General features: G+C 34.2%; 1 protein-coding gene across 6 annotated transcripts in view; it reads right to left on the bottom strand.

Annotated features, from left to right (window-relative positions):
* The window catches only part of TBC1D5 (TBC1 domain family member 5), a 318166-nt gene that overhangs the window by 241216 nt on the left and 63315 nt on the right, over window positions 1–13635 (bottom strand). For 5 of the 6 annotated variants that reach the window (XM_053967563.1, XM_053967571.1, XM_053967579.1 and 2 more), the window contains one exon: window positions 5745–5899. The gene's annotated coding sequence lies outside the window, so the exon portion shown is untranslated. Of the gene's footprint in view, window positions 1–4378; window positions 4447–5744; window positions 5900–13635 lie in introns of all 6 variants that reach the window. The other variant, XM_053967604.1, reaches the window with a different exon arrangement.

Consider the following 13635-nt stretch of genomic DNA (forward strand, 5'->3'; position numbering starts at 1 on the left):
TGGATCCCACTATAAAGTACACTTCTGGATTTTAAAATAATCTAGATTAATATGCCAAAACAAGTTTAAAACATTTATAATATAGAGAAATTCTTGCACTTGATCTACAATTCCCTTGCAAAAGATGATAAATATTGCAGGTTTCAAGACACAGGTAACCTCTTCTATAACTCCCAGGCAGGCATGCTGCTTAACAACATTCAACTGCTTCTTGTAAATCTAGTTGAACCATTCATACCAGAATCCACTCTTACTACACTAATGCTTATGAGGAAAGATCTTAGAGGATCAGACACATAATATTGAGGAACCTACTGCAAAAGTTGGTGTCAAGATTTTAATTCTTTAAAAATTACAAATCTGTAGAAATTACACAAAGAAAGTTGCAAAGAAAATGTTTAATATGAAGTTATATAATGTACATCACTCAATGAAAGCTTGAACAAAACCAGATGAAGCTGCTCAGGAAGATCTGAGTTTTATGTAAGTTCCACATTAATTTATTCAAATATGACACAGTGCTGATAATATGCAATAACTGCATACCATGGCTTCTATCACCTTAGAGAAATGTATAAAGGTCTATATTTACTATATGTGTTTATTGAATAAAGAGCACTAAGCAATGTGTGGACGGTCTTAAATTACTAGGCAGTTGGTCATCACTGTCACTTTAATTTGGCTTTATTCATCTGCTTTCCATCAAATTACAAATGCTGGCCAGTCACAACAACTGAGAAATGCTGCTGCTTGCATTGCAGATCTGTCCCTAGTACAGGACTCCAACTGCACACGGCTGGCATTTACACTGGTACCTGTCAATATCCTTCAGTACATGTTTAGACATTTAAATCCATATAACTTAAAGAGCAAAACCCACTAAAATTCTGTGAACTTCCTTTAGGATTTGTCCTGGAAGCAAAGCATTCTCTAAGTCCCACAGAATTTCTTCAGGAGAAGCAGAGGGAGAGAAAAGAGAGCCAAGGATAGCTATGAAATAGCATCCCTTCCCTTCAAAGGAAATTGCAGACAATATTTTAGAAAATTTTTTTGTCCTTAAAACTTTACTGGAACATTAGCACAGCTCTAAACACATCAGAGACAACTGTCTGTGATTGTCACATATATGGTAGGAAGATCACTTCAAGTACACCAAAACATCATTACAATCTTGGGTTTTTTTAACTATACACACCACTGGCAACCCAATTGTTTCTCCCCTCCATTGTTCACTTCATGCAAATTTTCTTAAGGCTGCCACTTTTAATCCTTTAACAATTTAAACAAATCCATTTTAACAGATTCTGATCAGCATTTATGATCATCAACAAATTCTGATCAGCATTTATGATCATCACTTATCTCTTACTGAAAACAAAACCAAACCAAATGACAAATTAAAGTCTTTTGACTAGGTTCAATCAATACAACTTGTAACCACTGCAGTGTCTCTGAAAAAGTTTAAAAGTCAACAAAATGCAGAATAAACATTATAAAATGAAACTATGTAAGAGACATACATAATACTGATCAGGTAAAATAAAGGCAAGAAGCTGCTTTCCTTAAGTAGAATCACAGACTAGTTTGGGTTGGAAAGGACCTCTAAAGAACACCTAGTTCAGCCTCTTGTCATCGGCAGAGAGGTGGACATCTACTAGATTAGGTTGCTCAAAGTCCTATCCAACCTGGCCCTGAACACTTCCGAGGATGGGACATCTGCATTTCCCCGGGCAACCCATTTCCATGTCTCGACACCCTAATTGTTAAGAATGTCTTGCATAGATTTCATCTAAATGTAGCATCCTTTACTTAGAGGTGCCTAAATCCCTAGGGGTATAAAGTCTCTCTCCATTTTTGTTATAAAGCCCACTTTAAAGTACTGCAAGGCAGAAGTTAGTTCTTCCTTTGTACTGGCAAGGGTGGTTTCATGGTTAAAATGAAGATGAACTACAAAGCAAGCACCAAGTACAATGAAAAAGCTCTGCCAGAATCAGCTGGGCTCTGTCCACAGCCAATTCAGGCTTCAGAGTCATGCTGCCCCAAAAGGAGGCTCAGGAGGGAAATGGGGAAACATGCCAAGGGCAGGGGTAAGGGCAAGGGAGATGCAGTGTACAAAGACCACTGCCAGAGGAAACTTGAACTAACAAGGATGTGAAGCAGTACCGAAATTGTCAGTTACATAAAGTAGGTAATCTAACACGGATCAAAGAGGAGAAACAAGAAGGATGTCTGAAGACAATGGGCTAATAACACACAGTACCACTAGTCCTCACCAGGAGAATCAGTTACTGACAATAAAGCTATGGTAATTACTAGTCTCGACTTGATATTATGTACCCTCAAGGGGAACTGATATAACCTGATTTTAGTGCTTTGCAAAATAACTCTCGATCCTGGACCTGTTCTTCCACTGTTTGAAACTGCATGTCCTGCAAGTTTTCTACATCTGAGAAAAAGTCCTTATCTTATGCATATCTTTCTCAAGCCCATCTCTGCAATACAGCCATAAATTAAAAGGAAATCGACCACCAACCCTGTAGGAACAGCAACAACAGAAACACTGGAATGAATTGGGTTGTTTGAATTGGTGTTGGATTTTTAAAATACTTATATGTTCTGTTCATACAGATGTGTGATGACCTCTATGAGCTGCATAACAGTGTAACAAATGGGTAATTCACTTGCTCCACAAAACACAGATTATTGTACTATTTAAGAAAAGATGCCATCTGTAATATAGTTGCAAATCACCAGGGCTTTTTAGACTAATAGATGGAGAAGTTTACTTAAATTTAAATTAACTGACAAATTATAACATGCCTATTCCAGAGCCTGTAAGACAATACATAAAATCACGTAAAGATTTCTTCTTAGAAAGTACTGTATTTCAAATTATAAACAAATTATAAATTCCTGAAGTATTTAATTACATGAGATATTTCATCTGAAAAAGACCCAACATTCAATTTTCTTAATACTTCCTAACCCAGTTTGTAAAACAAAGACTTTAGAACCAGGCTGCAAGCCAACAGTTAACAACTATTATATGGGATTTAACTACTCCCTAAGTCAAAGGAACTATGTCTAAAGCTAGGTAGTATTTCAGTTTCTTTATAAATCACTTAAATAGTGAAACTTGTTTGACCAGTTTCAGTATTATGTCAACATAAAAATATCTGAAACCAAGAAATATTAAGTGAAACCAATCTCAGAGAACACTGGAAAAATTTCAAGCAGTGGGAACTACAGGAAAATTAATAACAAACATTTAAAATTTTTTTGTCTTCAGAAAAATTATCTGTCTTACATATAGGTTTAACAAATTAGAAATAATAAGTAAAGCACACTAAATGAGCATTATCTCTTTTCCACCAAAGAATTCTTAACATTATTTAATTTGTAGTCATAACAATCTACAGTATACCAGTTCTGAACTACTGTGCCAAGCTTACTATGAAGCAAGCACATAGATATATAATTTTAATAAGATTATAGACATCTGAAATATTAGGGTTCCTCAAATACATCGCTGTAGTGTTCTTTCCTAAATTAGCAATATGCATTGCTTTATTTAATGAAACTTCTATTTTCTTCTTTTCCTTTGAAGAGCTGTAAGAGGGAAAACAGCCACGGACAGAAGAGGGAAAATGGCCACGGACCAAACATCAGTGTTCGGTAAACGAAGGATGGGAGAAGAAAAAATGGTGCATCTTGGCAGTCTATTTTACTCACAAAAATAAAATTAATTTTTCTTTCTTCCCTTCTCATTTTCCCTCATTAGCCAACAAGAAGCACCAGATGTACTCACTACATACGTACTACCTTACTGCATGGCTAAGAAAATTAAGAGATGAAATAGAAGGTAAGAGCAGCAGCCACAACTTCAAGTTCCATCTCAAAGATCCAGACTTTCCTGTAGTTTTGCCTACCACTGAACAAGAACAACACCTCTTTAACAAAGGAAAGATATCTGGTAGGTTACGCGGAAACCTGTGCTGCCTGAAGTCTTCTTCATTAGCCTGAATGCTGCCTCCAACATTTGGAGTGATAGACAAGCAAAGCTCACAGTACTGAGCTTGGCTCAACTTGAAGGCACTATGAAGGAGAAGGCAAGTTTGTAAAAAACTTAAAGAAAGATCTCCTAGGTTTGTTCATGAGTATATAAAGTTTGTCTTACATTAAATGTAAATGAATTGACCAGAATATTCAAAAGCTTCTAAGGCAATTTTCAAGAACAGTTTTAACTAGTTTTTGAAAGACACGTATTCTCTAGTAATAGGAAAGACAGCTATTTTAATTAGTTTTTCTAAACAACAAAATAAAAAGACATTCCTAGAATTACGTAGATCAGTAAAATGAGTTCATTATAATTACTTACTATAGTGCTATCGTGTAATTTTTTAATTTCACAAAGTTGTATGCAATGGAAAATGATCTTGATATAACCTACAAGAAGCAGTTTAAACAGTTGGAAAAGGTGAAATCATATAATCACACATGCACATACAAAAAGACTAAGCCACCAAAAGCACCACTCTCTACTTCTCAACTCTATTTGACAGTTCCAAAATCCAGGCACACATCCAGAAGAACTTTCTGCCCCACGTCTGGTCAGTAAAGAAATTGAGGTTAACCTTTAATTTTTAATGTCACCTGCAGCCAGTGACTGCTTTTTCTAATGCAAGTGACAGATAAACAGCAAAACACTCCCAAGATGATACACAAAGCACCACATACCATAAGTGCATTTTTATTTTTATACCAACTCAATTTCTCAAATGGATAACCAATGTTCCTACTAATTTACATTAAGAATTGAGTGAGGCATGAAAATTGTTCTGATGCATAGGCTCTATTTCTTTAATGTACTGCACAGTGTTCTGTACTTTATTGCAACACTGGAAAAAACTAACTACACTTAAAAGGTACAGAAACTACATATCCAAGCTCATATATGTCTTAAAAAATCACTTCAGAAAGGAGTTTTAAATTATCCAGAGAATAGACAGGAAAAGTAACTAATTAAAGGCACTGATGGAAGTCAGTAAAAGAAAAAAAAAAAGTACATATTAAAATGAGTTTACTGACCTTTAACTACTTGAACTAGTGTGTTTCTATAGACCAATACTAGAACTTTAAATCCACATTGCTAGGATTTCCAATTTTTAATTCCTTTATACAATTCAATACTATCACCTTAACATTTGCAAGGTAATTCCAAACTAAACAGAGGGAATATGGCAAATTGAGGTAATATAGTCTAGCTATTTAAGGCCAAATTGGCAAGTCTTAAACAGTAAACACTGTATCATTACTAAACACTGCCATGTTGTTAATGTTAAGGAGAGGTTTAAATTAGAAAGTGAATTGCCCCTTCAGGTCGGGACTTAGGGCATATTATGGGAGAAAGCAAAGAAAAGCTCCCACTGACGTGGTTTGTGTTCCACCAGTTCTGTAGGAAGCAGACTGCAATACAGTTATCCGTCAGTTTTAAAACCAAATACTAACAGTCGCTATTTTCACTTGTCTTTTAAAATTTAATGCAGCAAACTGGGGAGAAAAGAACCTATGTTTGTAAAGTAAGATTTCTTTTGATACAGAAATGGTATGAAAATAGTTTTTGGACAACTGCAGGAAGCACATCACAAACATTTTTATAAATGTCAAATGTTTAACTATGACATTAATGAAAATGAGGCAAAGCCAGTTTGCTTTAAAAAGAAAAACCCAAAAAATTAACTCACGTAGTGGCAGGTGCTCAAACACAAAGGAGACAGTTGTCTTCAGAAGGATATTCTCCACACATTCAACAGGCAAATAGCAGTGGGATATGCCCCAGCCACCAGGAGCAATGAGAAAGCTGGAATGGCAGTCCTGGTACCAGACTTCTGGAACTGACCTTCAAATGGAGAATAAATATACTTAATGAAAAAAAAAATCATAAGAATAATTTGAGTTTTTTATTTGATCTAACAGGATTGAAGTTAAGCATTCAAGACATTCACTGCATTTCTACTGGACATTTCAATATAACAAAAACAATAGTGACTGAAATTAGCTTAAGTATTTTCAAGTCAAGTACTGTATTTCACATAATCATGTATCAGGAGAGATAGAAACAACATGTAAAGTAAATTCATGTGGTTTAATTTATTTATTTCTAAGATGACAATAATGGCAGACAGACAACTCTAACAACTTAAGCATTATGGACACTTATTCAGTATTCAACCTGAAATTTTTATCGATGTGATTCTTGGCTATTTCTCAGCATTACTTAAATTTCTCCTCTTGTGAATGAACTTCTTAAAAACAGGTATCTTACAAATTTCTGTAATTTGGTATTTTAGATCTATTTTCTAGAAAGTTGTTCAATTATTGATAAAACCACAAGAGTTGTATAGGGTTCAACAGCACACTACAGTTGGTTACATACACACCAAAAATGCTGAAGGTTATGGTTCAAAGAAAAATTTAAGAAATGAAACATCAGCCATCGATCTCTTATTAACTCTCCTTCAAATGTTCAAATCACAAAAAATCACAAAAAAAAATTCAAACAAACCCTCTTCAAAATATGTTTATGCAGAATTTTTCAGCAACTGTGAGATAATTAAAGTCTATTCATGGCAGGATAAAATGATATTTTAAAATAATTCTTCCTGTTACAAATATGCAAAGCTAATAGTGCTGAATTGGAAACACCATCTTCCCTTTTTGAAAAGGTGGTACTTTACTGTTTCTATAGTGTTTTCAACAGGAAATTTGAGAACACAGTCATCTAGAAACATTTTTATGAAAGTCCTAAATGACACTGATTTTGCAGGTAAATACCCAAAAAGCTCCTAAAATCTGACCAATGTTATCAGATTACAGTGTAATCTGACACTATAATATTACAGTGTTGTAATATTTAGAAATATACCACAAAAAGCATACCCACTCATAAAAAAAAATTGGGATTTCTTTTTTAAGAAATTAAATTAAATGTAATTGTCTACTCTTGAATATATAAAACAGTTCCAATTGAATAGTGGGTTTAGGGTTTTTTTTGTAATTTGGATTGGCATTCTAATTACAACATACTAGCACATAAATGTATTTTTATTCTAGAGCATACTTTGAGTTATTAAGTCTGGCATTAAATTTTGTAACAAGATGTAATATATCTAATTCAAGAGGGCTTAGAGTATTCCTGTATTACTTATTAATATGCTAAGTGAATGTTTGGACAATTGATTTCAACTAGGTTTTGTGACTAAAACATGTGACAAAATACAGTTTTCAAATTACATAGTCCATTTGTCATAACTACTGGTCTTTCTAATTTCTATAGGTGCTAACAAATTAAACAAAAAAAGTCACACTGACTAACCATTTCAGAATTTAAAAGAAATTATCAGCATTAGCAAATGTATCCATTAAGCCACTAGCAAAACATCCTTTGCTGTTTGGCATTCCTGTTGTCTTCCTTTGCTTTTTGTACCCTCCTTCCTGCATTTCCACCCAAACTCTCCATGTGTGCATTTGCACAGGGCTTACTACAGTGAGACCACAGTCTTGTACTGAAGCAACAATGAATAATGACAAATGCACTGCTTGAGTATCACAAGCCAACTCAGTCAAAGGTGGATCCAAGCACTGACCCGTTGGTTTAATAAAATCAATATATTTAAGACAGTAATCCTGTAAATTCTTACTGAAACAACAGAAACATCCCCAGCCAATGGTTTAAATAATATTCATGTAGCAAAATAAATAGAAAACATTATTCTGTGTAAGTTCTGAAAACAGAGGCGATGACAATGTATTTCACACCAGTTCAGCACAAAGTTTTTTGTGTGATTCATACAGTTTTGACAGTTTTTTCAACAAGTCAGACTGCAAAATGGTCTCTATGCCTGCACTGATATTTTCTGAGTTACAAACAAGTTGGATAGACTAGGGAGAATGGGAAAAGTATGATCTCCATTTGAGCATTTGGCCTAGGTGAAATCAAAAGATGGACTTACTGTGAATATGAAGAAAAGTATCTCAGAAAATGAAAAAAAAATGAAGACATGAATAACTTACCAGAATAACTTATGAAACAGAATATTATCTTAAAATTTTTGTTACCATGACAAAAGATATAAAGATTATTTTTCTTGAAAAGTACGAAAAAGTAGCTTTTCAACATGACCTATTAGTAAGCACAAACAGAATCTGCCTGTATTTAGCAGAAGTGATGGCATCCTCATGTAGACATATCATTTTGAAGGATACCTACTAGACATTTCTGGAACCTACATGAGGACTGCATAAATCAATACCATTGCAAATGCAGACCATCTGTCAGATGTCTTGAACATCACTTAAGAAAACAGACTTCAGTATATGAATAAAGGTATTTCCTTACTTGCACAAATGCCTCCATTCCCACATAGAGTGAGGAAAGCAGGAGTTCAGTATCATAAGCTAGTAGAAGGTTCCTAACAACTAGAATTACTCTAATGTTTAAAGGAGTAGGTATCAGGAAGCAAACATAGGTAATCTGTCTTAAACCTCTAAATGGAAGCTACTTTTTAAGGAAGCTACTTTTTCAAGTTAACAAAACAGGTACAATAGCACATACCTTTCAAAGAAGCATTTCTGCTTCCTATGGTCCACTATTCACACAACTGCTTGGAAGACTGAGAACATGAAAACATCCCAATGTTTTGCCGCTTGTTCTCAGTAAGCCCTACTTCACTCTCCTTTCAAAAGACATTAAACAAAAGGGCAGGAGGAGGAAAAGGGGATGGGAACAAAGAAAAGAAACTAGTCTAATTTTACTATTGTCTGTTCTTCCTTCCTCAATACTGTCTCCATTTAAAAAGAAATTACAGAACTAAGAATACATGTAGTAAACAAAACAAATTACCTTGATATTTCACTATTTTAGTAAATACATTTGATTACTTTCTCATCAAGATTCAATGGTATTTCAAAGATCTATGCTGAGGGATTCAAATCTGAATTCTTTTCACACAGTCTCTCTTTAAGTAAATAATTTTTAAATTAGACTTTAATTTCAAATAGCCATGTGCTGCATTTGTGACATCTGTCCATCATAATACAGAATTAAAACCCAAAAATACTGACATTGACATCAAGATGCAATGAAAGTATTTTAAGAACAATTTCTTTTAAAACAGAATATGTGGAATGTTTAAAGTATGGAATTTGGTTACTGAAGAGAGTCTCACTTTTGCATTGCTTCTCAGGTATACATACACACAAAGAGCATTTTAAGATGCCAGAAGCCAAGAAAGATACTCACTTGTACAGGTCTATTAAATCTGTGAATGCAGGAGCTGCTGCATTTCACAGTCTATTATTTATATGACAGAATGAAGATCTGAAAACATGAAATATAGCCTTAAATTATTCACTTATTCTTTTCACAAAAGGAGAAACCGTCAATCTAACACTAAAAGACTTCAAGCATATTTCTAAAGGTTTCATGAAAATTGCCTTATTTATCAAAACTTTATTCCCTCCGTTTGTTCATTAAATACTGTAGCTCTGCATTAAGGTCAAGCAGTGTCAACCAATTACTGTTGTTGGAAAAGTCCTACTTCCTAAATACTCAAAGAAACCATGGCATATAGTGAATTATTTTAATAGGCAAACTGAACACTGTTTATCCAAAGTACATTTCAAGCATAAAAGCATATTTTAAGGGTTTCTATCAACAATCAATTATAGTACTATTTATTATCACAGCAGCATTAAGCATGATCCTTTGTCTGCTTAAATGCCAAGTTTAAAAAATATACATTTATTTTAGCATATTCAGCAACATTCTGTTCTTAGCTCATAATAAAGGAAAGTAACAAAAATTAAGTGACCTATAAAGCAAACTGAAAGGTAAAAGATAAAACATTGAATTTTAAAGAGAATCAATTGGTATAAACATACTGGCTTCTGTTCTCATTCTCTGTTTGTGGGCAAGAGGGCTCAGCTTATTATGACAGATCTGAAAAAAAATCCACCCTGCTTTCACTGCTCCTAATTTTGCAGTTTTATATTAGGGTGAAATTCTCCATCTTGCAATATACAAGAAGAGTAAGTGGTCACACACAAATTTATTCAACACCAAGAAAAGGCCACTCATAGGCCATCCTACCCAATACCAAAGTCACAGTCATTCAGGATAAAAGGATTTCCTTAATATGTTTTGATATAACAGCCCAGGACAAAGTTCCCCATGTCCTACCTCAATCTTCTACCTGACCCATGTTAATGGCCTGCAGTTCAAAAGGCTACAATGATGATTTTACTATGTAATCACCTCTAATTTTACATTTTAGAGAAGCAATATTTTGGATCTCATTTCCTTTTGGAACTAACCTGTTTATTGCCATTCCACCTAATATATAAGCTGTGACAAAGGAACACAATATTCTGATGGTAACCTTTGAAATCTTATTGCTATGAGCCTAACTGTGCCTTTCTGAAGTTACAAAACATGCAAAAGCAAAGAAAATTTCTTCTACGCATCCTGTCAGCTTGTCTCACTGGAAAAAGTTTTCATCTATGTCCTGTACCAGTGATCAATGAGACCTACAGTGATACAAGACACACATGCCATTGCTACAAACAAGGAGAGGAAATAAAGTAACAAAAGGAATTTAAAAAAACAACAACAACAAAAAAAAAAAACCAAAACAAAACAAAAAAAAAAAAAAACCACCAAAAACAAAAAAACAAAACCTGAAAAGTCTTGCTGAAATCATGGAGAAAGACATAACATCTGCTGTCTCATTATTTCTAAAAGAGCAGAATAAAAAGAAATCAAAAGAAGTAGGAAAAAAAAAAAAATGAACCAAATTTAGAACAAGACCTCTCCAGTCTCCCCTCAGGGGGCCTAAGTCCTACCTTCAAGTTACAGTCTACCAGTGAAACTTGAAAATATTCTAGAACCTAACACTGGACAAACAAATTTCAAGAAGATAAAAGAAGATAGAGAAAAAAAATTACTGATTCCTTCAAACTCATCTGAATGGCTTCACTACTAACCGGGTTCATGGATGGGAGGTAACAGTAGATGTGATACAAACTTCAGATTAGAGAGATTTTAAACACGTTCTGCATTGCTGCTGCCACATATAACAAAATACTGTCCAGACATAATCATTAAAAGCTGGACACAAAAGCTATTGAAATCAGAGAGCAATTGTTCTTAAAAAAATATTTTTAACAGCCTTTCAAACCATATACATACATTAGAAATATTACTCAGAGACATTTGTTTCATCTGTTTCTATCTGATATTTTCATAACAATCCTAGTGTCTCCAAGTAAGTAGTTTTAAGATCAGCAGATAATAGAATGTTGGTAGAAACTAGCAGCACCTCAAAGGAAAGATTTCCAAACGCTTTTGAAAAATGGAAGATATAATCAGAAATCAAGAAAAACAAATCAAAAGTGCTACATTTAGAAAAGGCACATCATAGATATGAACACAAAGTGGACCAGTAGTAAACCATTACAGAGGGTACCAATGAATTGAGAAGAATACAAATCAAAAGAGTAAATTTTATTCGATTTTTGAAAAACACATCTCACTGAAATACACTGGCAAGCATACAAATGCATGTGGTTGGGTGTGTGCACAAGTGGTAGCACATGTGGCAGCACCTGCACTGAACAACTGAAAATTACTTTCTTCCATCTCTTTCTCTACTTTATATAGATTTGGGTATCATAATTCTTAGAAAGATGTAGGTGAACTATGGAAAGTCAATGGGAGCATGACTTCAAGGAGTGGTGGGGTATGACACTAACTGAAGCTTCTCAGGAAAGGTTTGATCAATGTACTTGATCCTGCTGCAGGACAGATTAAAATGTGATAATCTGTCACCTTCCAGGCAATACAGTTCTTCAATGCCAGTCCATCTACCACAGTCAACTACAGTAAGAAACTGAAGATAAAGGAGAAGTGATATAGTAAAAGAAGCATATCTTCAACAGCATAAGTTCTCTCTTACTTATCTCTTACCTTCAGATTTCCATATTCAAACCCATCATCACTTCCCTTGCTAACAGACAGGTGGACAGGAGATTATTACTCTGCATAGCTGTTTTCAAATTTCCTTGTCATGAGCCAATATTAGATTGAGAATATCTGTGGGTAACTTTTCCTGTTTCATCATTCTGTGGCTAAAAGTATGTAGCATTTCATGTAAAAGAAGCATCACTGTTTTTATTAGTGCATTAATGTGTGTTCTTAAAAGGAGGATGAACAGCTTCATACATGAAAACCTAACACACAAATAGTAGAAAGAAATTATATCCTGAACAGCACAGCATGAAAACAACATTTTTTTAGGAGACCTCCTTTCTTTGTCCTGGCTTCTTCAGCCACTTCGTGGACAGTTCTTAGTAATTCCTTAACTCTTGTCCTGTAATAACAATCAAAAATTGTTTGGAAAATCAAAGTGGCATGCTAATCAACAGCTCTTCTGTGAATGAGAGAACAATCTTCAGATTTAAGGGACATGTCATTTGAGTATGATGGATCAGAAAAAACAGATCTTCTGTATGGTTGAAAGACAGCAGAGAAAATAAACTCTGCTTTTCTAGATCCATCAGCTCTACTGGATAACACTAGCCAGCAGTGGGAGATATGGAGGTGGGTTGTAAGATAAGGAATAGGCTAGAGGCAAGAGCTGTTATAATTATAGCGGGGAACACAGAATTTGTTAAAGGAAGTCTACTGTATAATTACATTAGAAAATTTAGCAAGATGCCCAGAGGCTGGCTTGCAGCTGTCAGGAACTGGTAGTGCTGGAGCTCTGCTCAGGAGAAAACCACCACTGCATAGAAGCACACCTCCACCTCCCTGTAGTTGAGCCAACTTTGATAAGGCAAAGGAATTACTTCAGCTAAAATTAGTGAGATTAAACAACACATGAGATTATACCTATTCTCAGTAAAAAGTGCTCAGAGATTGGGGATTATTCTAAAGGAAATTAAATTGTTTTGATAACACATTAAATGTTTATTGAACGAGTGTCACTGATAGTACTTTTTAAAATTACATCTTTAATAACAGTTAAATTCTGATTTTTTACATTATATTAATTAATATTCAAACTAACTTCAACTCTTTGCATACAAAGTCATAGTTTTCTATTTGGCCTATCTGGCCTAATAAAATAAAAATAAATGAGTGAAAACGCAGACAAAATGCAAGAATAAAAATAAATCTGTATACTTGTTTCTTCCTTGGATTTAGAGCTGAAGAGATGTTACTGCTGAGAAACAAGTAGAAAAGTACAAACACACAAAGTGGTAATCTGTAGACAAAGTGATCAAGTATGAAACAATTAAGCCATTCTTAATGAAAATAAAGAAGTAGGATTGAACAATTAAAAATCGTCTCATTTTAAATGAACTTATTGATTCTACTTTAAGAAGTATATTCTGCTAATTCAGCTATTAGCAAATGAAGTGCTGTGCATGCTGGAAAACATCACCAACTGTATTACTGGTGTTTATGTAAAACAGTAAAAAAATTGAGCAAGAATCATACTACAAAATAAATCTGACCATATAAAATTATGTTGTCATATTAACACCACAAGAAAATAAAAAGCTCTGGAAGAC

This window comes from Vidua chalybeata, chromosome 1 (assembly GCF_026979565.1).
Source record: "Vidua chalybeata isolate OUT-0048 chromosome 1, bVidCha1 merged haplotype, whole genome shotgun sequence".
In the NCBI taxonomy this organism is placed as follows: Eukaryota; Metazoa; Chordata; class Aves; order Passeriformes; family Viduidae; genus Vidua; species Vidua chalybeata.